Source organism: Ovis canadensis, chromosome X, assembly GCF_042477335.2.
Source record: "Ovis canadensis isolate MfBH-ARS-UI-01 breed Bighorn chromosome X, ARS-UI_OviCan_v2, whole genome shotgun sequence".
NCBI lineage: Eukaryota > Metazoa > Chordata > Mammalia > Artiodactyla > Bovidae > Ovis > Ovis canadensis.
Window position 1 is genome coordinate 126,034,184 of NC_091727.1, and position 27,656 is coordinate 126,061,839.

Consider the following 27,656-nt stretch of genomic DNA (forward strand, 5'->3'; position numbering starts at 1 on the left):
CCAGATACTACTACTGCCCCACTGCTGCCCTCCTCCTTATAGTAAAACCTTGAAGCAACTGTTTATGCTCATTGTCTCCAAGTCCTCTCCTTTCCCTCCTTCTTGTTGTTCAGTTGCTCCGTCATGTCCAACTCTTTCCAGCATGATAGACTGCAGCATGCCAGGCTTCCCTGTCCTTCATTATCTCCCAGAGTGTGCTCAAACTCATGTCTATTAAGTTGATGATGCCATTCAATCATCTCATCCTGTGTCGCCCCCTGCTCCTCCTGCCCTGAATCTTTCCCAGTATCAGGCTCTTTTCCCTCTTCCATGAAGTCTTCCTCCCTTTAAACATGTACCTCCCAGACTAAGTTAGAAGCCACCTGCTCTGAACTTCCAGAACGTGTTAAGAGTGTGGGCTTGAGAGTCAGACCTGTGTTGGAATATCACAGCTGTACCTTCCCAGTTCTGTGATCTTATATAAGTCATCTATCTTTTCAGGGCCTGATTATCCTTATCTGTAGAATGGAAATAAAACTATATAAGATATTTGAAAACACCTAACTGAAAGGGAGTCAGTTCTTTACATCAGGTGGCCAAAGTATTGGAGCTTCAGTGTCAGCTTCAGTCTATCCAATGAATATGCAGGGTTGATTTCCTTTAGGATTGAATGGTTTGATCTCCTGGCTATCCAATGGACTCTCAAAAGTATCCTCCAGCACCACAGTTTGAAAGCATCAGTTCTTCGGTGCTCAATCTTCTGTATTTTTTTTTAAATTTTTATTTTTACTTTATTTTACTTTACAATACTGTATTGGTTTTGCCATACATTGACATGAATCCACCATGGGTGTACATGCATTCCCAAACATGAACCCCCCTCCCACCTCCCTCCCCATAACATCTCTCTGGGTCATCCCCGTGCACCAGCCCCAAGCATGCTGTATCCTGCATCGGACATAGACTGGCGATTTGATTCTTACATGATAGTATACATGTTTCAATGTCATTCTCCCAAATCATCCCACCCTCTCCCTCTCCCACAGAGTCCAAAAGTCCGCTATACACACCTGAAGGCATCAGTTCTTCGGTGCTCAATCTTCTTTATGGTCCAGCTCTCACATCCATACATGACTACTGGAAAAACCATAGCTTTGCCTATATGGACCTTTGTTGGCAAAGTGATGTCTCTGCTTTTGAATACGCTGTCTAGGTTCGTCATAGCTTTTCTTCCAAGGTGATCTGATTTACTATTGCCTAATATAGCTCTTGCTGCTGTGTGGACGCATGAGTGAAAGTAGAGAAGCAACTTCAGGGTGACCTAAACTAAGCTGGTGCCTGATGTCCCTTTCCATTTAGACAGAAGCCTGAGAGCAGCATACAAATACATTCTGTTCAGATAAACACAGACTCAAGGCCATTGTTTTCTGGAAACCTTCCCAAAGCTATGATTCTATAGATTGCTAATTCTGTGACCAGTAGCTCAGTGGTTGAAAGATGTATGCCATGTCCTGCCCTACAGACAAGGCCCCCTTGATCAGTAAGGCCCTCTTGACCAGTTAATGGGAAAGATGCTTTCTAACAAGAACACAATACAGTGATAAAGAGATTTTAAGATGTGATAGCAGCATTCATTCATCGAAATTTTAAAGAGCCCCACTAATCCCCAGCACTGAGTCTTTTATGCTTTCTAGTTGGTAGAGGTGGTAGGAAGGAGAAGAAAGAGAGAATGGGAGAGAGAGAACTCAGCTCACTAGGGAGCTTATACATTAGAGGAGGAGATCAAGACATGAACACAAACAGAAATCACACGAAATATATTGAGGTTAAGTTTCCAAAGGGAGATGGAAATACAATAAATAATTGTCATTTATTTAACACTCGATTTATGTGAAGCACTGTGTTAAGTTTTACATACATTCTCCTTTAATATTCATAAGTCGATGGACTAGGTAATATGATCACCCATGATGCTATAATAGCAGCTAACATTGATTAAGTGCTTTATATCAGCCAGGCATTGGGTTAGGTGTTTTGAAATATCTTATGTAGTTTTATTTCCATTCTACAGATGAGGATAGTCAGGCCCTGAAAGGATAGGTGACTTATATAAGATCACAGAACTGGGAAGGTACAGCTGTGCTATTCCAACACAGGTTTGACTCTCAAGCCCACACTCTTAACATGTTCTGGAAGTTCAGAGCAGGTGGCTTCTAACTTAGTCTGGGAGGTACATGTGTACAGGGAGGAAGACTCCATGGAAGAGAGAAAGTGTGAAGATGAGAAGGAAAGAAACTGGCAACTGGCCTCACTTGGCAGAGCTGGCGGTATGTGCTGGGGAGAACCTATCACTCCAGACTTGATCTTGGGGTACCTTGGTTCTTGCTTCTCCTAAGGCCCCAGAGAGTTCAAACATCTTTAACTGCCCTTCAAAGAAGGATAAGGTTTAGATTTTAAAACTCAAAACATGATGAGCAAGGAGTTGGCAGACCCTTCTTTAGTTCATTTCTTCGGTAGAAGCAGCCTTTGGCATTTATAACATTGAAAACAAGATCCCGGATGGACAGGGAATCCAGGGGAGGCAAAATCCAGCAACCAACACCACATCTCAAGCCAGCAAAGAAAGTTCATCGTGCATCACTGCTTATAGGACAGCAAAAATTCGCCAGTGATGTAAACCTCCATCAATACGGGATTGATGAGTTAAGTTAGGATGCATCCGCAGAAAAGAACACTGTGTTGTTATAAAGGATGAAGTGAAACTATATATTCTGACAAGGAAAGACATTTCCAAAAGCTTATAAGTTAAAAAAGTAGGTCACACAACATTCTCTGTAGCATGATTTGATTTGTATCACAGATCTGTGTTTATGAATACACAAAACCATGAACCACAGTTATCCGGAAGTTGGTCAGCACAAAGAATTACAGAAGGACTTTCTAATTCATATACTTTTGAATGCTGCTGACCTTTACATGCTTATATTACTTTTATCGTTGGAAAAAAGTACAATAGTTTCCATTTTACAAAACAAAAGAAGCCTTCTTGGATCACCTTCCATCCATCCTGTCTTTTGTAACTACAACATATCTTAGGTTCAGCAGTGCATCTGAAATTATATCCTACAACTTTCCCACAAATGAGTTAAGACAAGACAGTGATATATTAAGCAGGTTATAACACAGGTGAAATAGACTGGCAATTGATCAAAAAATTTTACACAAAGCATAGCTAGCAACCAGAAGAAAAGTCACCAGAGAAACGCCACAGGGCTTTTCCACTTTTACTAGTAGCTTAGATCAGTGATCCCCAACCTTTTTGGCACCAGGGACTGATTTCCCAGAAGACCATTCTTCCATGGACTAGGGAGTGGGGGGCGCAGGGTGAATAGTTTTGGGATGAATCACGCGTATAACATTTATCGTACACTTTATTTCTAATGTAATGGTGCTGCTGATCTGACAGGAGGTACCAGTCCCTGGCCCAGAGGTTGGGGACCCCTGACTTAGATGACACAGAAAACGTACTTACCACGTCTGAAGATGACTCAAAACTGGCGGGGATATCAAATTTGTTGAAGAACAAAGCAGAGATTCAAAATGAGCTCAGAACGGCTGGAGAACTGGGCTAAAATTAAAAGAAATAATAAGGTGAAAATTATAAGATAAAGAAAAAAATTCTCAAAAAATGTAAACGTCTATTTTGTGAGGCCAGAATAAGGGAAGCATGGCTTGGCAGCAGGTACACTCCAGAAGTACCCCAAGTTTCATGTCAGCACTGGAGAGGAATCCTGAGGTTCCGGCCCCGACTCCACACAAGGTCTTAGGCCCCGGCTTCGAAGGGAAAGGTATCCTGAGAAGCCCCCGTGCAACTCGCATAGGGACTGGCCTTTCCTGAGGCAACCAGAGCGGGTCCATGAGGTCCCCGTCGGAACCTGGCAGCACTTAAAAACAGACAATTCAAAAAAGATCTAGCAGTTCAAGTTGACCCATAGCATAATGTAACTAAATTATGTAAAGCTGCTAAAAACAGAGCACATTTTAGGTTGTATTAATTCAAGTATGGTTTCTAGACCCCAGAATATAATTGTCACACTGCAGTCTCTGCTGTTCTCTCCCGGAGTCTCCTGTTCCAATCTATGCCCCACATTGCATGAGGATCATTAACAAAGGGAAACACCTCCAGAGGATGGTCATGAAATTGACAAAGGAGCTGGAAACCATCCCATAACAGGAGTGGCTCTTGAAGGGACCAGAGACACAGGGTCTTAAAAAGAGAAACATCCCATATAGGATGGAAGTGAAAGTGAAAGAGGGTGCTCAGTCCTGTCCCACTCTTGCCATTTCTTCTGCAACCCTGGTCTCCTGCATTGCAGGCAGATGCTTTACCATCTGAGCCACCAGGGAAGCCCCTGAACCCACCTGCTTTCAAATCTCAGAAGCATTCCCAGATACATGCCTACCTGGGTTGCTCAGGTGACAGAACTAGGACTACTGCCACCTAGTGATAGCAAGGAGGCAGATTTTTCAGTAAACCTGTCAAAAAGCTTCCTGACCTTGAGAGGGCCCTGCGGGAGGTTGAGTAGCCTGGTAAGACAGTGTCATTTTAAGACAAGGATGGGTGAACAAATACCCAGTGGTAGAATCACAGTAACCAGGGCCCTTTCCTCTCTAAAAGATCACATCTTTCTCCTATGAGATCTCCATGTCCTCCCGGGATCAATGAGCCTCTCTCTGTGGTCTACAGAGTGGTAAGGACAGCTGGACAGGAACTACTGAGGCTGTCCCCTCTTGCTTATTGTTATCCAAGATCTGGGTGTGCAAGACTCACTGCTTATCTTATATTTTTATTTGACTTATTTATTTTTGTTTCCTATCCTCCTCTAATGGGCTATAAGTATAAGCAGGGATCCTGTATGTCCTGTTTTGGGCTAAATCTCAACCCCTGGAATATCAGTAGCAGATGGTAGGTGCTCAGTAAATATTTAACAAAATGACTGCTGCTGCTGCTGCTAAGTCGCTTCAGTTGTGTCCGACTCTGTGCGACCCCATAGACGGCAGCCCACCAGGCTCCCTGGTCCCTGGGATTCTCCAGGCAAGAACACTGGAGTGGCTTGCCATTTCCTTCTTCAATGCATGAAAGTGAAAAGTGAAAGTAAAGTCGCTCAGGCATGTCTGACTCTTAGCCACCCCATGGACTGCAGCCCACCAGGCTCCTCTGTCTATGGGATTTTCCAGGCAAGAGTACTGGAGTGGGGTGCCAGTGCCTTCTCTGAACAAAATGACTAGTGCATCCCAAACTGACATCATTTTCAGAAGGTTTAATTTTCTCAATAAAAGATATTTCAGATTTAAGAACCAGATCTCAAAATAATAACAAGCAGTTGTATCTTAGTAGTAAGATTCCAGGTGATTTTGTTTCACTTTCTCAATTTCCCCAATGTTTTGTTATGCAATCATATTGCATTACCTGGCCATCATCATCATCATAGCTAACATCTACTGAGTGCTTTCCATGTGCCAGGCGTGGGGATAAGCACTTTACTTGGATTAATTCATTTAAGCTCACACTAGCCTTTTCAGTTGGCACTAGTATTATTCCCATTTTAAAGACCAGGAAACTGAGAAACAGGGAGGTGATATGACTTGCCCAATGTGCTGCAACTAACATCAGGCAGAATTCAAAGGCCATGTTATTACCCCCTGACATCAATGTAAGATGAAAACTGATTACGATGATAATGACAAGTAACAAACATGTCTTTAGCCCTAATCATGTATAATATGTGTTAGTCACTCAGTCATGTCTGACTCTTTGTGACCCCATGGACTATAGCTCTCCAGGCTCCTCTGTCCATGGGATTCTCCAAGCAACAATAATGGAGTGGCTTGCCATTCCCTTCTCCAGGGGATCGTCTTACCCCAGGGACTTAACCGGGGTCTCTCACACTGCAGGCAGATTCCTTACCATCTATTTGTATAAGGTTCTGTACTGTTTCCAAAACATTACCTCCTTCAAAGCTCAGAACAGCCCCTTATAGTGGGAACGATTATTATGACCATTGTACAGTATTAGCCCCTTCTATAATGTAATCAACCATGTCCGCTGCCCCACCTGGACTATACTTTGATTTCATGAGAATCATACTTTTCTTGACTTTCTCTTCTGCATTCGAGCCAAGTGAAGAAGTGATTATCTGCCAGTCACTACTTGAACCCTCCACTCTGTGGAGATTAAGTCTCCAACATAGATAACTTCAGCCCTTCCCTGTGCTGTTGCCCCTTTCTAGAATGTCCTTCTTTCCTCTTTCACCACAACCCTACTAATTTTTTTTTCCAAACACAGCTCAAATGCAACTCCCTCCAGGAATCCTTCAGTGATCAGCCCTTTCCACCACAATCTCTCTTACTATACAGTCTGTACATTTCATTCAGCCTGGTCATCTCTGGCTTTGTAGTGCTGGCTCTCCTTCAACTCACATATGTCCCTTTTTCTCAGTTAGACTAGAGCTCACAGAGGCAGCTAGCTCTTGAGTTTCTTGGCAAGCCCTGAATAAATGGTCTCTTAGCTTTCCCTTAGTAGGTGCTCAATAATTATTTTGCTGATTTCATAATGATAATCTAACCTCACAGCTGTAAAACATTGTCTTTTCTAATAGATATTATCTCATACATATTATCTCACTTTTGCTTCAAACAGACAGACAAGATTTTACTTTTCTCATTTTCACAGTAAAGTAAGTTAAAGGCCAGGGAGGCTAAGTAAGCTGTCTCAGGTCACACATCTCAGAATTCAGCCCAGCCCTCTGGACTCGAAGCCCCAGATTCCTTACCCTAGAACACACTGATTCTACTGGAAGGTACCGCTGGCTGGGAGTAATGCTAATAACATTCCTATAAAGACCTTGTCTTGATCCTATCATGGGAGCAAAAGCAATAAAGAGTGACAAGAGGCCGTATCCATGGTTGAGATTGGGAAGGGAGGTAAATTCATACACTCCGTGCCGAGAAGTGCCTGGTGCTTATCAGATGGGCGGTGATGACTGTGTTATATCCCCTGTGAGTGGGACACTTGGGACTAAACAAAATGTTGTCCTCCACCAAGGCCAGCGTGACTCAATCCTCAGCAGAAGTGGGGCAGTCCAGCAGGCACAGGGTGAATGAGAGGGAGCACTAAGAAGCAAGAAAGGTGGGTTCAAGATCCAGTTCTGCTCCAATCTAGCTGTGTGACCACAGGGAGGGTAACCAGCCTCTCTGAGGCTGTACTTCCTTCCTCACTAGTCAATGTCCAATGACAAGGCCTCTCATAGACCCTATGTTTCATGAACTGATGATCCACAAACCAAATTTGGGCCAGGAACATATTTTCTTGGGCCCAAATACTGTTTAAAATTGTTTTGATATGGTAAGCAACACTTAAAAATCAGATTTAAGCAACACTTAAAAGTTTGAATCAGTAGAAATATTCAGATTTCCAAGCTTTCTAGAAAAAAATAGCAAGACCTGGCAACATTAAAAAAGTGGAAGACTTCACACAAAATTTGATTTCCAGTCTTTCTAGAAAACAATATCTGGATATACACGATTTTTTTGTTAATTGTTTATTCTTTACAATATAATATGATAGGTTTTGATAAGTAGCACAGAGAAAATATAAAGGAGATAGGGGAGTTCTGAAGTAGTAGGGGAGGGGAATCCTGCAAGGCCTACAGCTAACAGAAGCCGCTCTGAGAAAGCCTAACTGCCAAAGGAAGCTATTCCCAGGACCCCAGTGGGCTGGAGTCCAGGTGTTTCGGCTCCCTTTAGATGGGGCATGTAGCTAATACCCTTTACATACCAAGTGTGGAGTAAGAAGACACTGACCTTGGCTGATGTGAATTGAAACACAGTTTTAAGCTTATTCTTTGATTTCACAAAGGCAACAAAAGAGTTTCAAATGGTAAAATAAGTATCAAAGTCTGAGAGAAGGAGAGGAGAGAACTGTATTTACAAAGCGTAGGCTAATCAAGAGCAACTAAACACTGTCATTCACCCAAATGCATTTTCTGTCTAATGGGGGTCAAAGCAACTAGCCTGATACCTGTAGCAATATCCTGCCTTGCCCTTACATCTCAGGCCAGGGCCATTACAAGGTATCAGAACTCATTCTAATTAGAAAACAACCAACTCTGTCAACCCAAGCACAGGATGGCAGAGACATGAAGAGGAGAAATGGATCCTACTCCACTCTCTTGTTGAATGGCCTCTTGTTGGCCATTTATTGTCTGGGCTGGGACCTGACAGGTGATTTCTCTGGATACCAGTGTCTCCAAATGGAACATAGTATCCATTAGTACACCCCAGCATTTTGGATCATGATCTACAGTAAAAAGTTTGTAAAGGACACATTACTATATATATATATATATATATATATATATATATATATATGCAGATAGACAATAAACATATCATGAAGCAATCCTTACCCTTACTGTATTGTGCATCATTATTTCCCAGTTCATCCCCCCACCACCACCTTTTTTTAAATCCTGATCACTACTCACTAAATTGATTTTCTTAGCAGTGGGTAATAATTGGCAGCTTGAAAAACACTGCTTCAGACCAATGTTTCCCAAATCTGGTGCCACATCAGAATCCCTTGGAGTCCTTGTTAAATACATATACTTGTGCTCCCTTTCAAACCTACAGAATCAGAATTTCTTCAGCGTGAGACCTAAGAATCTATATTTTCTTTTACCAAGTACCAGTGATACACTGGCATTAAGACATCACAGTTCTCCTCAAGACGTAGAAGCATATAACAGCAATAACAGTCATTACTATCAAACACCTACTTCATGCCAGTGCTGCCGGCATAAGAACTTTCCATTCGTTGACTCACTTAAATCCTCACAGCAACTCCACTTTATAGATGAGGAAACTGAGTCTCAGAGAGCCTCCACTTTATAGATGAGGAACTGAGCTCAGAGACATAGAGAGGTTAAGGACGTGGTGGGGCGATGACTCATGGGGGCTCTGTTCCCACCCTTGCTGATCCCTCCGTCTCCCCTCTGTAGTTCCAGAGACCTTGGATCCATGCTAGATGTTCTATACCAATTCAAGTTCAAGGCCATACCCCAAGGGGTCCAGCCAACAAAGGCAAGGAGAAGGTGTAAAACAAAACAATAAGAGTTGCACTTATATTGAATTTTAACTGTCCAAAGCATATGTGTGTCTATTTTCTCCACATTTATTCCTTTCAGGTATCCTGTGAGGCAGAAAGTGTTAGTCAGAGTGTTAATTGCTCAGTTGTGTCTGACTCTTTGCAACCCCATGGACTGTAGCCTGCCAGGCTCCTCTGTCCATGGAATTCTCCAGGTAAGAATACTGGAGTGGGTAGCCATTCCCTTCTCCAGAGGATCTTCACACCCCAGGTATCAAAACCAGGTCTCCTGCATTTCAGGCAGATTCTTTACCATCTGAGCCACCAGGAAAGATGGCAGAAGAAGCAGAAAAAAAAATACAGAGACACAAAGAGGGAAAGTGACTTACCCAAGGTCTGACAGCAAATCAAAGAAAAGCTATCCCAAGCAGGGTCTACAATCGACTTCCCCAGGCAGGGTCCATACTGACTTCCCCAGGCAGGGTCTACTACTGCTCTTGGGCTGGCTTCCTCCAGAGTTTCTAGATCCATGCCACTTCAAGTCTATCTCCCTTTAAGGTAGAAAAGGAAGAAAAGCTGGTACTTTCTGCCTCCCTCTTTACAGGATTTACTATCAACGTCGGAAATGAGCACACTCTGTATACACACTGCCTGACGGACAGGTTGCCCCAAACCTCCTACACAAGGCTGTACTGAAAACTGGCAGTATTTCTGTTTTTGCCATGTAATTTAGAAACAGAAAACTCTGCACCATGCTTCAAAGAAAACTAATGGATTCAAGGATGAAAGGAAAGGGCATTATCCCTCCCACACAAGGTAAATGCCACCAGCCAAGAGTGAGGCGGTGTTTCGAAGTCACTGCCGAGCAAAATGTTGTGAACCCACGGAAAGCCAAGGCAGTGGTCTGGATCAATCACTCTGATGGCAAAAAGGGGCTGGAGGGATGAATGACCCCCATTTAGCTTCCTTGGCTGAGACCCTTCCTCTGTTGAGAACATCCCTTCTGTTTCTGCCACAGAAAGGGGTGTTGTTTGCAATGTGTATACATTTATGTGACCCATGACTAGCTCTTTATCAAACACTCTTATTGATTCTAACATTTTTCTTCATCCCTTCCCCTTCACAATGCAGGCTGTTCCCTCTCTCCCCTTAACAGATCCCAAGGATCATCTAATACACACACTATTTAGTGAAAATAAAAGCAAGCCATCCTTCTCTTGGCCTCCATCTCCCCATCTCTAAAGGCAATTGTTGTTGTTTAGCAACTAAGTCATGTTCGACTCTGTAACCTGCCAGGCTGGACTATAACCCGCCAGGCTCCTCTGTCCATGGGATTCTCCAGACAAGAATATCTCTAGGAAATCTTCCCGACCCAGGGATCGAACCCGAGTTTCCTGTGTCGCCTGCATTGGCAGGCAGGGTCTTTACCATGCACCACCTGGGAAGCCCACATAAAGTCAACGAGTTAAACCAAATGGTCTGTTAGGTCCTTTCTCTAGTTCTAGGATTTGGATAAAATATGTAGGTAAAGCCCTACGTATAGCCCACAAATGTGACTCAGGATCTGAGCAGGGAGGGGCAAACTGATTTCAAATTGTGTTTTAAACAGCTGTCTTTTGTTAAAGGGGGTCCAAAAGGTGGGATAAAGGAAAAAAGAAACATTTCTATCATGCCCATGATCGGGCTATCATCCTAACAACGAAGGTCACTCTCCTTTTTTCTGTCTCTTGCTTTACTTTTTCTTCTCTCTACATGTGGCCAGGGTTGCAAAGTCTGCCTAGTCAGTTGCCTCTTCCCTGCATGTCAGTTTCACATCCCAGGTGAAGGTGCAGGGAGCAACTGGCCCTGTAATAGCTGAGATTTCAGCCACGCAGAGCTTCAAGTTAATGCCAGTCTCACCTCCACGGAAGCACTCCACTTGATGTCAGAAAAATTGGAAGAGATGTTAAATTTTTTTGTGATTGCAACTCCCTTTTAGTTGGGGGACGCTGGCTTAGGATTTGATGGTTTTATAGATTTCAGTATCAAGGAAGTAGAAAAGATCTCAGCTTTTTCATTTACATTGTCAATCACCGAGGTGGCTCCTTCCCCAAGGGGATGCTAACTAGATCTGCACTTGCTGCGGTTTTGCCAACACAGCATGGGCACCTCTCCCACCTGCTTCCTGGGGCTGGGTTCAAGATGATGAGATTGCATAAGGGAAACACTTCCAGGGCATTAAAAAAAAAACAGAGGAAATAAAAATATTCTCACCCTTCCACAGTACAGCAGATGCACTTCAGTCAAACCGCCACCATTTGAACCAAGTTACAGAATCTCCTGGGTCTCAGGTTGCTCATCATCAAGTGGGAATAATATTAATAATACCTCCGAAGGTTATTGTGGAGAGTAAATGGGTAAAGTGCCTAAAGCAATGCCCCACCACATGCTAATGCCTCAACAACTGCAGTTAAGCTGACTATTATTATTTCTCTTGGCCAAACCAGTCTCTAACCAGCATTTTCTGGTCATCTCATTTCACCTGAGTGAAAGTCACTCAGTCGTCGTGTCTGACTCTTTGCGACCCCATGGAATAGCCCATGGAATTCTCCAGGATAGAATACTGGAGTGGGTAGCTGTTCCTTTCTCCAGGGATCTTCCCAACCCAGAGATTGAATCCAGGTCCCCCGCACTGCATGCAGATTCTTTACCAGTTGATTCACCAGGGAAGCCCTCTCATTTCACCAGAGGATCTAAAAGCACACTAGCGATGAGGTTGAGCTAAATTGCATCTTGGAGCCATTCATGTGGGTTGAAGCTGCCCATTTTCCAGTTGCTGCCCTGCTATTTACTCACTCAGCAAATATTCATTGACCACCTATTACACGGCAGGCACCGTACTAGGTGATGACATACTAGTGAAGAAGATAAAGTCCTTGCTTCATAGTGTAAACACTCTAGAAGGGTCGGAGAGGGTACACAGTATGTAGACAAGAAATACAATGACTGAGACAGGGATGAGCTCTCATGATCCAGAGATCTAAAGCCAGTAAGGCTGGGGTCAGGGTTGGGGCATGGGAAAGGGTGGTGTGAGATGAAACTGCAGGGGAAGGCAGGGGCCAGATCATCAGAGCCTTTCAGGCCAGGTGAGGAGTTTTATCTTCATCCTAAGAACGCTGGAAAATAAATGGAAGGTTTCAAGCAAAGGATCAATACACTACGTGTGGCTGAGAGGAAGAGGAACATTGCAGGCGAAAAATTATAAGTCGTGCTTTGGACAGTGTGTATCGACTCTGGCTGCCCAGCTAAGCAGCTGATCTATCAGTTTCTGTATCTTAAGTTCCTTCCCACTGAGGATCTCAAAGCATGAGGGGCCTTTGGAAAATTGGCTCAGCAGGTTTCTTTTTGTGCTTCTTTTGGCCGAAGATGAAATAATGATTTCAGTTTGTTCCTACCAGTTTTTCAAGATTTTTCATTTATTTACAGGCTCCTGGTACCTCTCAATCAATCTCTCTCTCTCACATACATGCATGTGCTCACGTGCATGCTCTCACACACATACACTTATCGTTTCCCAATGTCCCTTTTTATCTGATTGCTCTTTGTCATGACCTGAAAACCTTCCACTTTGGGGCGTACACCTTCATTCGAGGACAAGGATTCTCCATCTGCTGCCACCAAAAAATCGCCAAGAGTTTCACAGCTTCACCCAAACCCTCTCCCCGTGACAGGAGAAAGGTGCTTGGAGCAGAGCCAAGCGAGAAAATGAGTCCAGCACTGAGAAATTAAACAAAGTAATGTTGACTGGGGCAGGGGGATTAATCAGGAAATCTTAAGGTCACTGTGATCTCTTTGATTGCATTAACATCTAGTAGCAGAAGAGTACAGATTGATCAGTGTTACAGCAGCAGGGAGGAGGAATGAACCTGGAAGTCTAATGCCCCGAGTTCCATCTTCCATAGCCTTCAAGCCAGTGGCTCAGCTGATAAGAATCCACCTGTCAGTGCAGGAGACGCAGGAGATGCGAGTTTGATCCCTGGGTCGGGAATATCCCCTGGAGAAGGAAATGGCAACCCACTCCAATATTCTTGCCTGGGAAACCCCATGGACAGAGGAGCCTGGTGAGCTACAGTCCATGGGGTCACAAAGCCACACATCTTCCATAGAGAGAATTAATGCCAGTAGATGAAGGCAGATCTCTTCATTCCTGAGCCAGTCACACTCCATTAGAACCCACTTCCTCCCTAGACGTGTATCAGGTCATCTATGCTCCCTGCTAAGTCATTTCAGTCATGTCTGACCCTTTGCCACCCCATGGATTCCTCTGGCTCCATGGAGCTCACCAGGCTCCTCTGTCCATAGGGAAGAATGTTCTCCAGGCAAGAATACTGGAATGGGTTGCCATGCCCTCCTCCAGGGGATCTTCCCAACCCAGGGATCGAACCCACGTCTTTTACAAGTCCTGCACTGACAGGTGTGTTCTTTACCAGTAGGCACCAAATATCTTTCATTAAATTGCCCCCTTGCACACTGTGCCCATTCTTCACATTCGATCAGACTATCTTTTCCTCCAAATATCCCTTTCTCCAGATGGCTTAGGGAAGACTTTTGAAGAACAAATCACTCATGGTGAGTCAAGTACTGGGTTGGCCAAAAGGTTCGTTTGTGCTTTTCCATAACATCTTGATGGATAAGTCTTCAGGGCCTGCCCTTGCTCCATCAGCTCGGACACTTACTTCCTAGAGTCCCTTACACCTTTTTCTTAATTTATCCATATTTCCAGAAGAGAAAAGCAGTCCGCCTTCTGCAGTGACAGGTTGTAGACCTGGCTCCCATAAGCAGAAGACACCAGGCTGGTGTACCTTTGCCTCTTTCTAGTCAGCAAACCACAGCGACCTGAACTGACCTGTATAGGCCTTTGAGGAGAAGGGTTAGTTAATGAGGACAAGCACATGAAAGGAAATATCAATCAATAACAATTGTAGCTCTGGTTTCTCCAGCTCCAACCATGTGCCAAGCACAGGGCTAAGAGCTCTAAACAGATTAACTCTCATAGGAAGGCAGGTGTGGTGCATATCACCATTTCATAGTTGCAACAAAATGAGGCTCAGAGACACGAAGGAACTTGTTTGAGGGCCCACAGCTAGCAGTGAGCAAAGCTGGGGGTTTAAACCCATACCTGTCTGATATCAGAGCAAGTACTCATAATCAGTTGAGTGTGCCATGCTGGACATGGGAACACCCCTCTGTTTCAGCCTTTCTTCCCTTCACATGCGATGTATCCAGAATCATTGTGATGACTCCCACATCTCTGGCTCTAGCCTTGACCTATTTGGTGTCAGTCTTAATCAACTCCTTTCTACTGGATAGTTCCTTTCCACTCATGTCACCTAGTTACTCAAACTTAACATGCCAAAAGCTTATTTTTTCTTCCAACCAGCTCTGCATCTCAATTTGCCTCTTTCTGTCAGTTAATCCCCATTCCCGGGCTCCTACCTTCAGGATCCTCTCCAACTACTCTCTCTGACCTCATGCGGTCAGGCACCAAATTGTGGTGATTTCGTATCTATAATGACTCTTGAGTCTACCCCTTCTTCCATTTCAAATGCTTGTTACACACGTGTGCATGCTCAGTTACTCAGTCATGTCCAACTCTTTGCAACTCCCATGGACTGTAAGCTGCCAGGCTCCTCTGTCCATCGGATCCTCCAGCAAGAATACTGGAGCGGGTTGCCATTCCCTTCTCCAGGGGATCTTCCTGACCCAGGGATCAAACCCACATCTCCTGTGTCTCTGGCATTGGCAGATGGATTCTTTACCACTGAGCCACCTGGGAAACCTCCTGTTGGTTGAATTGAAAACACACACAGACACACAATTTATAATCTCACAGTTCCCATGCACGAGTCTGAGGTCCAGACATGGTACACCTGGATCTTCTGCTCAGGGTCGCTCTGGGCTGAAAAGGTGTCAGCAGGGTTGTGATTCTCATCTGAAGTTCTACTAATATAATGTGTAAAAGCATAATATAAAGAATTTTCATATACTTTTCACTCAGATTCCTCAAATGTTAACATTTTTCTAACATTTGCTTCATTCTTTTCTCTTTTAATGAATATTTATACTCACATACACAATTATTTTTTTCCGAAGCATTTGAGAGTAAGTGGCGGGAATCATGCCCCTTTATCCTTAAGTAATTCAGTGTATATTTTCTAAACGATAGAAGGTTAATTCTCTTATGTAGCCACAGTAAAATTATTAAAATCAGGAAATTAATATTGATATAACATTATCATCTAATCAAAAACCTTCTTTCAAATTTCATCAATTATCCCAATAACATCCTTAAAAAAAAAAACCCCAAAATTTTTCTGCGATAGGACTCAATTTATAATATAAATTTATACAACAGATCAGTTCAGTTCAGTTGCTCAGCCGTGTCCGACTCTTTGCGACCCCATGAACGGCAGCACGCCAGGCCTCCCTATCCATCACCAACTCGCGGAGTCCACCCAAAACCATGCCCATTGAGTTGGTGATGCCATCCAACCATCTTATCCTCTGTCATTCCCTTCTCCTCCCGCCTTCAATCTTTCCCAGCATCAGGGTCTTTTCAAATGAGTCAGCTCTTCACATCAGGTGGCCAAAGGATTGGAGTTTCAGCTTCAACATCAGTCCTTCCAATGAAGACCCAGGACTGATCTCCTTTAGAATGGACTGGTTGGATCACCGTGCAGTCCAAAGGACTCTCAAGAGTCTTCTCCAACACCACAGTTCAAAAGAATCAATTCTTTGGTGCTCAGATTTCTTTATAGTCCAACTCTCACATCCATAAATGACTAATGGAAAAACCGTGGCCTTGACTAGATGGACTTTTGTTGACAAAGTAATGTCTCTGCTTTCGAATGTGCTGTCTGGGTTGGTCATAATTTTCCTTCCAAGGGGCAAGCATCGTTTAATTTCATGGATGCAATCACCATCTGCAGTGATTCTGGAGCCCAGAAAAATAGTCAGCCACTGTTTCCACTATTTCCCCATCTATTTGCCATGAAGTGATGGGACCGGATGCCATGATCTTCGTTTTGTGAATGTTGAGCTTTAAGCCAACTTGTTCACTCTCCTCTTTCACTTTCATCAAGAGGCTTTTGAGTTCCTCTTCACTCTCTGCCATAAGGGTGGTGTCATCTGCATATGTGAGGTTATTGATATTTCTCCTGGCAATCTTGATTCCAGCTTGTGCTTCCTCCAGCCCAGCATTTCTCATGATGTACTTTGCATATAAGCTAAATAAGCAGGGTGACAATATACAGCCTTGATGTACTCCTTTTCCTATTTGGAACCAGTCTGTTGTTCCATGTCCAGTTCTGACTGTTGCTTCCTGACCTGCATACAGATTTCTCAAGAGACAGGTCAGGTGGTCTGGTATTCCCATCTCTTTCGGAATTTTACTCCGTTGATTGTGATCCACACAGTCAAAGGCTTTGGCATAGTCAAGAAAGCAGAAATAGATGTTTTTCTGGAACTCTCTTGCTTTGTCCATGATCCAGTGGATGTTGGCAATTTGATCTCTGGTTCCTCTGCCTTTTCTAAAACCACCTTGAACATCTGGAAGTTCACAGTTCACTTATTACTGAAGCCTGGCATGGAGAATTTTGAGCCTTACTTTCCTAGCCTGTGAGATGAGTGCAAATGTGAGCTAGTTTCAGCATTCTTTGGCATTGCCTTTCTTTGGAATTGGAATGAAAACTGACCTTTTCCAGTCCTGTGGCCGCTGCTGAGTTTTTCGAATTTGCTGGCATATTGAGTGCAGCACTTCCACAGCCTCATCTTTCAGGATTTGAAATAGCTCAACTGGAATTCCATCACCTCCACTAGCTTTGTTCGTAGTGATGCTTCCTAAGGTCCACTTGGCTTCACATTCCAGGATGTCTGGCTTTAAGTGAGTCATCACACCATCGTGATTATCTGGGTCATGAAGATCTTTTTTGTACAGTTCTTCTGTGTATTCTTGCCACCTCTTCTTAATATCTTCTGCTTCTGTTAGGTCCCTACCATTTCTGTCCTTTATTGAGCCCATCTTTGCATGAAATGTTCCCTTGGTATCTCTAATTTTCTTGAAGAGATCTCGAGTCTTTCCCATTCTGTTGTTTTCCTCTATTTCTTTGCATTGATCTCTGTGGAAGGCTTTCTTATCTCTCCTTGCTATTCTTTGGAACTCTGTATTCAGATGCTTATCTCTTTCCTTTTCTCCTTTGCTTTTCGCTTCTCTTCTTTTCACAGCTATTTGTAAGGCCTCCCCAGACAGCCATTTTGTTTTTTGCATCTCTTTTCCATGTGGATGGTCTTGATCCCTGTCTCCTGTACAATGTCAGGAACCTCCATCCATAGTTCATTAGGCACTGTATCTATCAGATCTAGCCCCTTAAATCTATTTCTCACTTCCATTGTATAACCATAAGGGATTTGATTTAGGTCATACCTGAATGGTCTAGTGGTTTTCTCCACTTTCTTCAACTTCAGTCTGAATTTGGTAATAAGCAGTTCATGATCTGAGCCATAGTCAGTTCCTAGTCTGACTGTATAAATCAAATCACATTTATTCAAATCAGATTGATTATATTCTTTGTAGCCAAAAATGGAGAAGCTCTATACAGTCAGCAAAAACAAGACTGGGAGCTGACTATGGCTCAGATCATGAATTTCTTATTGCCAAATTCAGACTGAAATTGAAGAAAGTGGAGATAACCACTAGACCATTCAGGTATGACCTAAATCAAATCCCTAAAAATTATACAGTGGGAGTGACAAATAGATTGAAAGGATTAGATCTGATACACAGAATCCTGAAGAACTATGGATGGAGGTTCATGACATTGTACAGGAGGCCATGAACAAGATCATCCCCAAGAAAAAGAAATGCAAAAAGGCAAAATGGTTGTCTGATGAGGCATTACAAATAGCTAAGAAAAGAAGAGAAGCTAAAGGCAAAGGAGAAAGGGAAAGATATACCCATTTAAATGTAGAGTTCCAAAGAATAGCAAGGAAAGATAAGAAAGACTTCCTCAGTGATCAATGCAAAGAAATGGAGGAAAACAATAGAATGGGAAAGACTAGAGACCTCTTCAAGAAAATTAGAGATACCAAGGGAACATTTCATGCAAAGATGGGCTCAATAAAGGACAGAAATGGTAGGGACCTAACAGAAGCAGAAGATATTAAGAACAGGCGGCAAGAATACACAGAAGAATTGTATAAAAATGATATTCATGACCCAGATAGCCACGATGGTGTAATTGCTCACCTAGACCCTGACTTCATGGAATGTGAAGTCAAATCAGCCTTTGAAGGCATCACTATGAAAAAAGCTAGTGGAGGTGATGGAATTCCAGTTGAGCTATTTCAAATCCTAAAAGATGATGCTTTGAAAGTGCTGCACTCAATATTCCAGGAAAGTTGGATATGAGAGTTGGACTATAAAGAAAGCTGAATGTTGAAGAATTGATGCTTTTGAACTGTGGTGTTGAGAAGACTCTTGAGAATCCCTTGGACTGCAAGGAGATACAATCAGTCAATCCTAAAGGAAATCAGTCCTGAATATTCATTGGAAGGACTGATGCTGAAGCTCAAGTTCCAATCTTTTGGCTACCCGATGGAAAGAACTGACTCATTAGAAAAGACCCTGATGCTGGGAAAGATTGAAGGCAGGAGGAGAAGGGGACAACAGAGGATGAGATGGTTGGATGGCATCACCAATTCAATGGTGAACTTGGGCAAACTCTGGGAGTTGGTGATGGACAGGGAAGCCTGGTGTGCTGCAGTCCATGGTGTCACAAAGAGTTGGACACAACTGAATGACTGAACTGAAATGATCTGATAGGACTCAAACAGGAAAGAATACTTCAATTTAGGTATCATATCTCTTTAGTATCCTTTAACTGGAAATAGTTCCTCAGTCTTTCTTGTCATTCATGACCATGACATATATGAAGAACACACTGGACTCTGATATTCATGCATTTTACCACACAGTGGACAGAAGAGTAGAATATTCCAAAACTTCCTAACTAAAGAATCATAGAATATAGAAGAAATCTGAAAATGAAATACTTGTTTATCTAAGTCCCAAGCTGTTTTCATACACACCTCACAATTGTGGCCATATCATTTACCCAACAATTTTCTTTAAATTAATTCACTTTTAAACTGTATTTCTGTGGTAGCCAAAATTCTAAATATGATCCCTAATGATCCTTGCTCTTATATAATCCCCCTATCCTGGAGCTATCAATTTGATGAGAAATTACTCCAGTGATTATACTACATTATATGGGCTTCCCTGGTGACTCACATTGTAAAGAATCTGCCTGCAGTGCGGGAGACCTGGGTTCAATTCCTGGGTTGGGAAGATCACCTGGAGGAGGGCATGGCAACCCACTCCAGTATTCCTGCCTGGAGAAGCCCCATGGACAGAGGAGCCTAGTGGCTACAGTCCATGGGGTTGTAAAGAGTCAGACAAAACTAAGCAACTAAGCATACATATGGCAAAATGGAGGTTATCTGGATGGGCCTAATCTAACCACATGAAGCTTTTAATAGCAGAGAGTTCTCTCTGGCAAGTAGGCAGAAGAGGAAGTCAGAGATATTTGAAGTATGAGAAAGATTTGACAGACCAAGGTGCCAGGTCACTGGCTTTGAAGATGGAGGGGGCCATGTTAGAAGGAACTGCTGCTGGCATTTAGGAGCACAGGGTGACACCTGGCTGACAACCAGCCAAGAAATGGGGACTTCACACATACCTCCAAAGAAATGAATTCTGAAAAATATCTGAATGACCTTGGAAGCAGATTAATCCACAGAACCTCTAGGTAACAGCCCAGCCCAGTTTACATCTTGAGCAGAAAACCCTGTCAAGTCTACCAGAACTTCTGACCTACAGAATGGAATGAAGATGAAAATACAAGCTACGCTGAAAATCCAAACTATCAACAGGCTATGCAAGAAAACTGGTATGACCATGAAAATTGATGCAAGAAAGTATTTGACAAAATCCAACACACATCCATGATTAAAAAACAAAAAACAAAAAACCAAAACTCAGAAAGCCAAGAATAGAAGGGAACTTCCTTGACTTGATAAAGAACATCTACAAAAAATAAATAAATAAATAAAACAAACAGGTAAGACTGCCACAACTAGCAAACTGAATCAAGAAATAGCTAATAAGGATTATATACCATGACCAATTGATATTTATTCCAGGAGTGCAGAGTTGGCTTAGCATCCAAAAACCAATTAATGTAATTTAATAGAATTATACTTCAATAAAGGACAGAAAACCACATGTTTATCTCAATAGATACAGAAAATGCACTTGGCACAATCCAGCACCTCTTCATCATAAAACACTCAACAAACTACAAATAGAAAGGAACGTCCTCAATCTGGTAAGCAGTACCTATGAAAAACCCACAGCTAATACCATACTTAATGGTGAAAGAGTAAAAGCTTTCCCCCTGGGATTAGGAAAAATTCAAGGATGTCAACTGTTGCCATCTCCATTCAACATTTTACTGGAGGTTCTAGGTGGAACACTTAGGCAAGAAAATAAAAGCCCTCCTGAATGGAAAGGAAATAATCACAGATGACATTATCTATATCGAGAAAATCCTAAGGAATCCACTGAAACCAAATTAAAACTAGTAAGTTTATTTGTTCAATATTATGTAACAATCTAAATGGGAAGAGAATTTGAAAAAATAGATACATGTATATGTATAACTGAATCACTTTGCTGTACACCTGAAGCTATCACAACATTGTTAATCAACTGTATTCCAATATGAAATAAAATGTTAAAGAAAACAAGGTTGCAAGATACAAAATATAAAAAATTTCATTTCCACATAGGAGCAATAGGCAAGCTAAAATTAAAATTAATAATTTACCTTCATTTACAATAGCATCAAAGATAATAAAATACTTAGGAATGAATTTAGCAAAATAAATATAAAACTTATCATCCCTACCATACAAAACATGGTTGAAGGAAATCAAAGAAGACCTAAAAGAATGGGACCTAACCCTACATTTATGGAAACACATCCCATGTTCATGGATTGGAAGATACACACACACAGACACACACACACACAGACATATATACTTATAGAAGAATAGAATAGAGTTTAGAGTTCAAAAATAAATCCTCACATTTATGAATAATTGATTTTTGACATGCATACCATGAAATTTCAATGGGGAAAAAATTTCCTCAATAAATGGTGCTGGGACAACTGTATGTCCATGTGCAAAAGAATGAAGTTGGACTCTTCATTTCATATGAAAAAATTAACTCAAATGGATCAAAGGTGACCCAGGAAATGAACTTAGGTCTCCCGCATTGCAGGCAGACTCTTTACTGACTGAGCCACCAGAGAAGGCCTAATGTAAGAGCTAAATCTATAAAACTCTAGTCTTGAATCAGGTAATGGTTTCTTAGATATAACACTAAAAGCACAAGCAACTGGACATCATTGAAATTAAAAGAATACAATACAGATAGTGAAAAGGCAATTCACAGGATGGGAGAAAATATTTGCAAATTATATATCTCATAAGAGACTTCTCTAAAATATTTAAAGAACTGTTACACCATAATAAAAAAACAACCAGGACAGTCAAGAAGTTGAAACAGTACAAATGTCCATCAACTAATGAATGAATAAACAGAATGTGATATGTGTAAACAGCAACATATTATTCAGCAATACTGGAGAGGGAAATGACAGCCCACTTCAGTATCCTTGCCTGGAGAATCCCATGGATAGAGGAGCCTGGTGGGCTATAGTCCATAGGGTAGCAAAGAGTCAGACATGACTGAAGTGACTTAGCACTCACGCACACCGCATTCATAGTTTCAGAAACTCCATATAGTGACAGTATCAATTCTCTCAAAATTGATGCACACATTTAATGTAATTCTTATCAAAATCCCATCAAGATTTTAGGGGATTTAGGCAATATTATTCAATGATACATTTCGAAATACAAAAGACAAAATAGGTAAATAATTTTGAAAAAAAATAATAAAGCAAGGGTAGTTGCTTCACCCAATATTAAGGCTTACTATATCATTTCAGTAATCAAGAGAGCATCATTATTGGCCGAGGATAGACACAGACATCAATGAAACAGGATAGGAAACCCAGAAATAGACCCACACAAATATGCCCAACTGATTTTTGACAAAGATGCAAAAACAATTCAAGGGAAGAAAGATAGCCTTGTCAAGAAATGATAATGGAGTAATTTGACATCCATAAGCCAAAAAAAAAAAAAGGCTTGACTTAAATTTCACATCTTATACAAAAATTGACTCAAAGTAGATCATAGATTCTGTACAGTTTTTACAAACTATGTTCAGTTTACAGAAGACTTTTTTTTTCATTTCTGTGAAAAAGTTTATGTTTTAATGAAGAATATTTTTTATAGAACACTTCTGATAGAAAAATAGGAGAAAATCTCAGGGACCCAAGGCCTGGTGAGGAGTTCTTAGGCATGACACCAGAAGTATAATCTATAAAAGAAAATCAATAAATTGGACCCCATAAAAATTAAAACTTTGCTCTGTGAAAGACTTAGTTAAAAGAGTGAAAAGATAAATCAAATACTGAGAGAAAATATTGTCAAACCATGTATCTGGCAAAAGACCAGTATCTAGAATATATAAAGAATTCTCAGTACTTCAACAGCAAAAAACACAGAACTATATTAGAAAGTGGGCACAAGACAGTAAAAGGCATTTCACTGAGGAGGATGTTTAGATAGCAAATAAGCACATTAAAAAGTTGTTCAACATTTTTAGCCACTATGAAAAATGCAAATTTAAAAGATACCACTACACACCTGAGACTGGTGGGCTAAAAATTAGTGGAAACATCAAATGTCGGCAAGGATGCAGAGAAACTGGATTACTCACCTATTACACATGAGAATGTAAAATGGTACAGCCTCTCTGGAAATCAGTTTGGCAGACTCTTATACTGTAAAACTAAACATGCATTTACCTCTGTTGTGTGATCACTAAGTCACATCTGACTTTTTGTGACCCCATGGACTGTAGATCACCAGGCAGACTCCTCTGTCCGTTCCAGACCCAGGGATCAAACCCACATCTCTTGTGCCTACTGCATTGGCAGGTAGATTCTTTACCACTGGCACCGCCTGACCCAGCAATTACCCTCCTGGACCTTAATCCAAGAGATGAAAACTTCTGTCTACATAAAAACCTGTACACAATTGTTCATAGCAGTTTTATTCATAAAAGCCAGAAACTGAAAACAGCAAAAATGTCCTTCAACAGAATAATTAAACAAATTCTGATCTGTCCATATCATGAAATACTAGTCTGCATTAAAAAGGAATGAATTTTTAATATATGCAACAACTTGGATGGGTCTCTGGGGCATCAAGCCAAGTAAAAAAGTCAATCTCAAAATGTTGTATATTATTCCAATTATATAACATATTTGAAATGACAAAACTACAGAGATAGAGAATAGATTAGTAGTTGCCAAGGGTTAGCGATGGTGGGGAGAAAAAAGTGGGTATAACTAATTAGAGGTAGCAGGAGGGAGATCTTTGCTGTAATGGACTAATTTTGTACCTTAACTGTGGTGTTGGATACATAAAACCATACAGGAGATAAACTGACCTAGAACTATATATACACACACATTGTGTCAAAGTTCATTTCCTGGCTTAATACTGTACAATGGTTATGTAAGGTATAACCCTGAGGCCACAAGGAAACTAAGTGGAAACTAAGTGGAAACTAAGTGGAGGGCACACAGGTCCCCTCTGTAACATCTTTACAACTTCCTGTAAATCTATAATTATTTAAAAAGTAAAAGTCTAGGGACTTCCTTGGTGGTCCAGTGTTTGAGACTTTTGAGACGCTGCACTTCAACTGCAAGGGGCATGGATTTGATCCCTGGCTGGGGAACGAGGACCCAGCATGCTTTGCAGTGCGGCCAAAAAGTAATAAAAATAATTTTTTTTTTTCAAAAAAGTCTAAAAAACTGTGGACTGTATATGCATTTTGTTTTAACTTTTAAAAAAAGTGGGAGAGATTTTGTATAAACTTCTGGATTTCTATTTTCTCTTGGAAAGTCCTAAGACATGGAAACCCTGGCCCACAATGCCAGGCTTTTTTTTATGTGGGAATTGCTCTCGCTAGCCATCGGAGTCCTCACCGAGGTCCTGGTAGTCGTTTATGCTATGGTCTGCCCCTTCCAAAGGCATTTGAGCTTGTGGCCTCTGGTCATGCCTTTGTCCCCAACCCTCTGCCTGCCTGAACTTTCACCCATTTCTAACAAGGCCATGCCCCAAATAGGAACTCTGCATGAGAAGCCTCCAGTTCAGGAAAGATACCTCTAGTCCTCACCTTTCTGCTATCAGTTCTGAGCCCTCTCACTCACTAATTCCTAATTTATTTGCTTTGGCCCCACTCCCTCAGCCCTGTTCAGGTTCTTGCCGAATACGGCAAAGCTTTAGGATGTTAACTGTACTGCTGGTTTCCTGAACCACAGTCAGGGACACAGGGTGTTTTAAGGTCAGGGCTCTCCTTCCCTACCTGCCTGACTGGGCAGGAAGACTATATACTCTTGAAGTGATAGTTGAGCATATGTCTGAAAGCTCTCTGAGGCTCTGTTGAGAGGTTTAGCATTCCCTTGCACACAAGGAATGCTCTTTGGCAGGACATAAAGGGCTTTCCCAGTGGCTTCATGGAAAAGAATTTACGTGCAATGCAGGAGACGTGGGAAACATGGGTTCAATTGCTGGGTCGGGAAGATCCCCTGAAGTAGGAAAAGGCAACCCACTCCAGTATTCTTGCCTGGAGAATCCCATGGACAGAGGGGTCTGATGGGCTACAGTTCATAGGTTCACAAATAATCGGATATGATTGAGTGACTGAGCATGCATGCAAAGGACATTTGAAAGCCTTCCTCTCAAAGATGGGGGGCGGAATCTGTCCCTGACACAGACTATAAAACATATCTTGCCCCTAGTTTTTTCTCTTCCTTAAAAGTTGTTTAAATTACAAAAATCACACATACTCATGTGGAATTCTGGTGACATTATAGAGAAAAATTAAAGGAGCAAAATAATCTGCAACCTCACTATCTACAGATAATTACTATTAGCATATTGATGAATTTCCTTCCAGTCTTTTTTCTGTGTTTACTGAGACACTCCAAAAGAGCGTCACACTCAATATATTCTGTAGCCTGCCTTTCTCAATCAGCTACTATGAGCGTATTTCTTTGTCAATAAAAATTCTTACAAAACATTTACATTTGAATGGGACTGCTGATACTATCTTCCCTTCTCATTCTTCTAAGAGGGGGTCTCACTCCCTCTCTCTCCCCCACTCCTTCTCTACCTCCTTTTTTCCTTCCCTCTCTCTTTCCTACTCTCACTTTCTTTGACATACTAAGTGAATCATATTTACAGGGATAAAGGTTTGGGTGGGGGAGCAGTGGGTCTATGGAAGGTGTAGATTGAAGAGGAGACGGTTCGGTGAGTAGAGGTGAAAAGCTGCTCTGGACATCAAAACTGGTCTGCTAAGCCGAGCAGCAAGATGAATTGACCCCATCCCCCCTCCTTTGTGTGGGAGTGAATGGAACTGGAGCGCTGGGGCCAACAAAGACCACCATTCTTTCCATTATGGAGACTCCAGTTGTGGAAACCCATTTTTCATATAAGAAAAATATATTCCTTTTCTGGGGGACACATATTTAGTCATTCATTGGCTACATCAGCTGAATGAATTATAACCGCCCCATCTACCAGACATTTACATGTGCTGAGCACTGTGCTCATCACTCTACATGAGTCTGTGTGGTGGAGGAAAGCATAGTGCTTAAGAGAAAGCCTGACAGGTTGCCCAAGTTTGATTCTCAGCTGTTTTTTTTTTTTAACTTTATTATTATTATTATTATTTACTTTCCAATATTGTATTGGTTTTGCCATACATCAACATGAATCCACCACAGGTGTATACGTGTTCCCAACTCCGAACCCCCCTCCCACCTCCCCCCCACACACCATCCCTCCGGGTCATCCTAGTGTACCAGTCCCAAGCATCCTGCACCCTGCATTGAACCTAGACTGGCGATTCGTTTCTTATATGATATTATACATGTTTCAATGCCATTCTCCCAAATCATCCCACCCTCTCCCTCTCCCACAGAGTCCAAAAGACTGTTCTATACATCTATGTCTCTTTTGCTGTCTCGCATACAGGGTTATCGTTACCATCTTTCTAAATTCCATATGTATGCGTTAGTATACTGTATTGGTGTTTTTCTTTCTGACTTCTTCATTCTGTATGATCGGCTCCAGTTTCATCCACCTCATTAGAACTGATTCAAATGTATTCTTTTTAATGGCTGAGTAATACTCCATTGTGTATATGTACCACTGCTTTCTTATCCATTCATCTGCTGATGGACATCTAGGTTGCTTCCATGTCCTGGCTATTATAAACAGTGCTGCAATGAACATTGGGGTACACGTGTCTCTTTCAATTCTGGTTTCCTCGGTGTGTATGCCCAGCAGTGGGATTGCTGGGTCATAAGGCAATTCTATTTCCAGTTTTTGAAGGAATCTCCACACTGTTCTCCATAGTGGCTGTACTAGTTTGTATTCCCACCAACAGTGTAAGAGGGTTCCCTTTTCTCCACACCCTCTCCAGCATTTATTGCTTGTAGACTTTTGGATCGTAGCCATTCTGGCTGGTGTGAAATGGTACCTCATTGTGGTTTTGATTTGCATTTCTCTGATAATGAGTGATGTTGAGGATCTTTTCATGTGTTTGTTAGCCATCTGTATCTCTTCTTTGGAGAAATGTCTATTTAGTTCTTTGGCCCATTTTTTGATTGGGTCATTTATTTTTCTGGAATTGAGCTGCATAAGTTGCTTGTATAATTTTGAGATTAGTTGTTTGTCAGTTGCTTCATTTGCTATTATTTTCTCCCATTCCGAAGGCTGTCTTTTCACCTTGCTTATAGTTTCCTTTGTTGTGCAGATGCTTTTAATTTTAACTAGGTCCCATTTGCTTACTTTTTCTTTTATTTCCAGTATTCTGGGAGGTGGATCATAGAGGATCCTGCTGTGATTTATGTCTGAGAGTGTTTTGCCTATGTTCTCCTCTAGGAGTTGTATAGTTTCTGGTCTTACATTTAGATCTGTAATCCATTTTGAGTTTACTTTTGTGTATGGTGTTAGAAAGTGATCTAGTTCCATTCTTGTACAAGTGGTTGACCAGTTTCCCCAGCACCACTTGTTAAAAAGATTGTCTTTAATCCATTGTATATTCTCACCTTTGTCGAAGATAAGGTGTCCATAGGTGTGTAGATTTATCTTTGGGCTTTCTATTTTGTTCCATTGATCTATATTTCTGTCTTTGTGCCAGTACCATACTGTCTTGATGACTGTGGCTTTGTAGTAGAGCCTGAAGTCAGGCAGGTTGATTACTCGAGTTCCA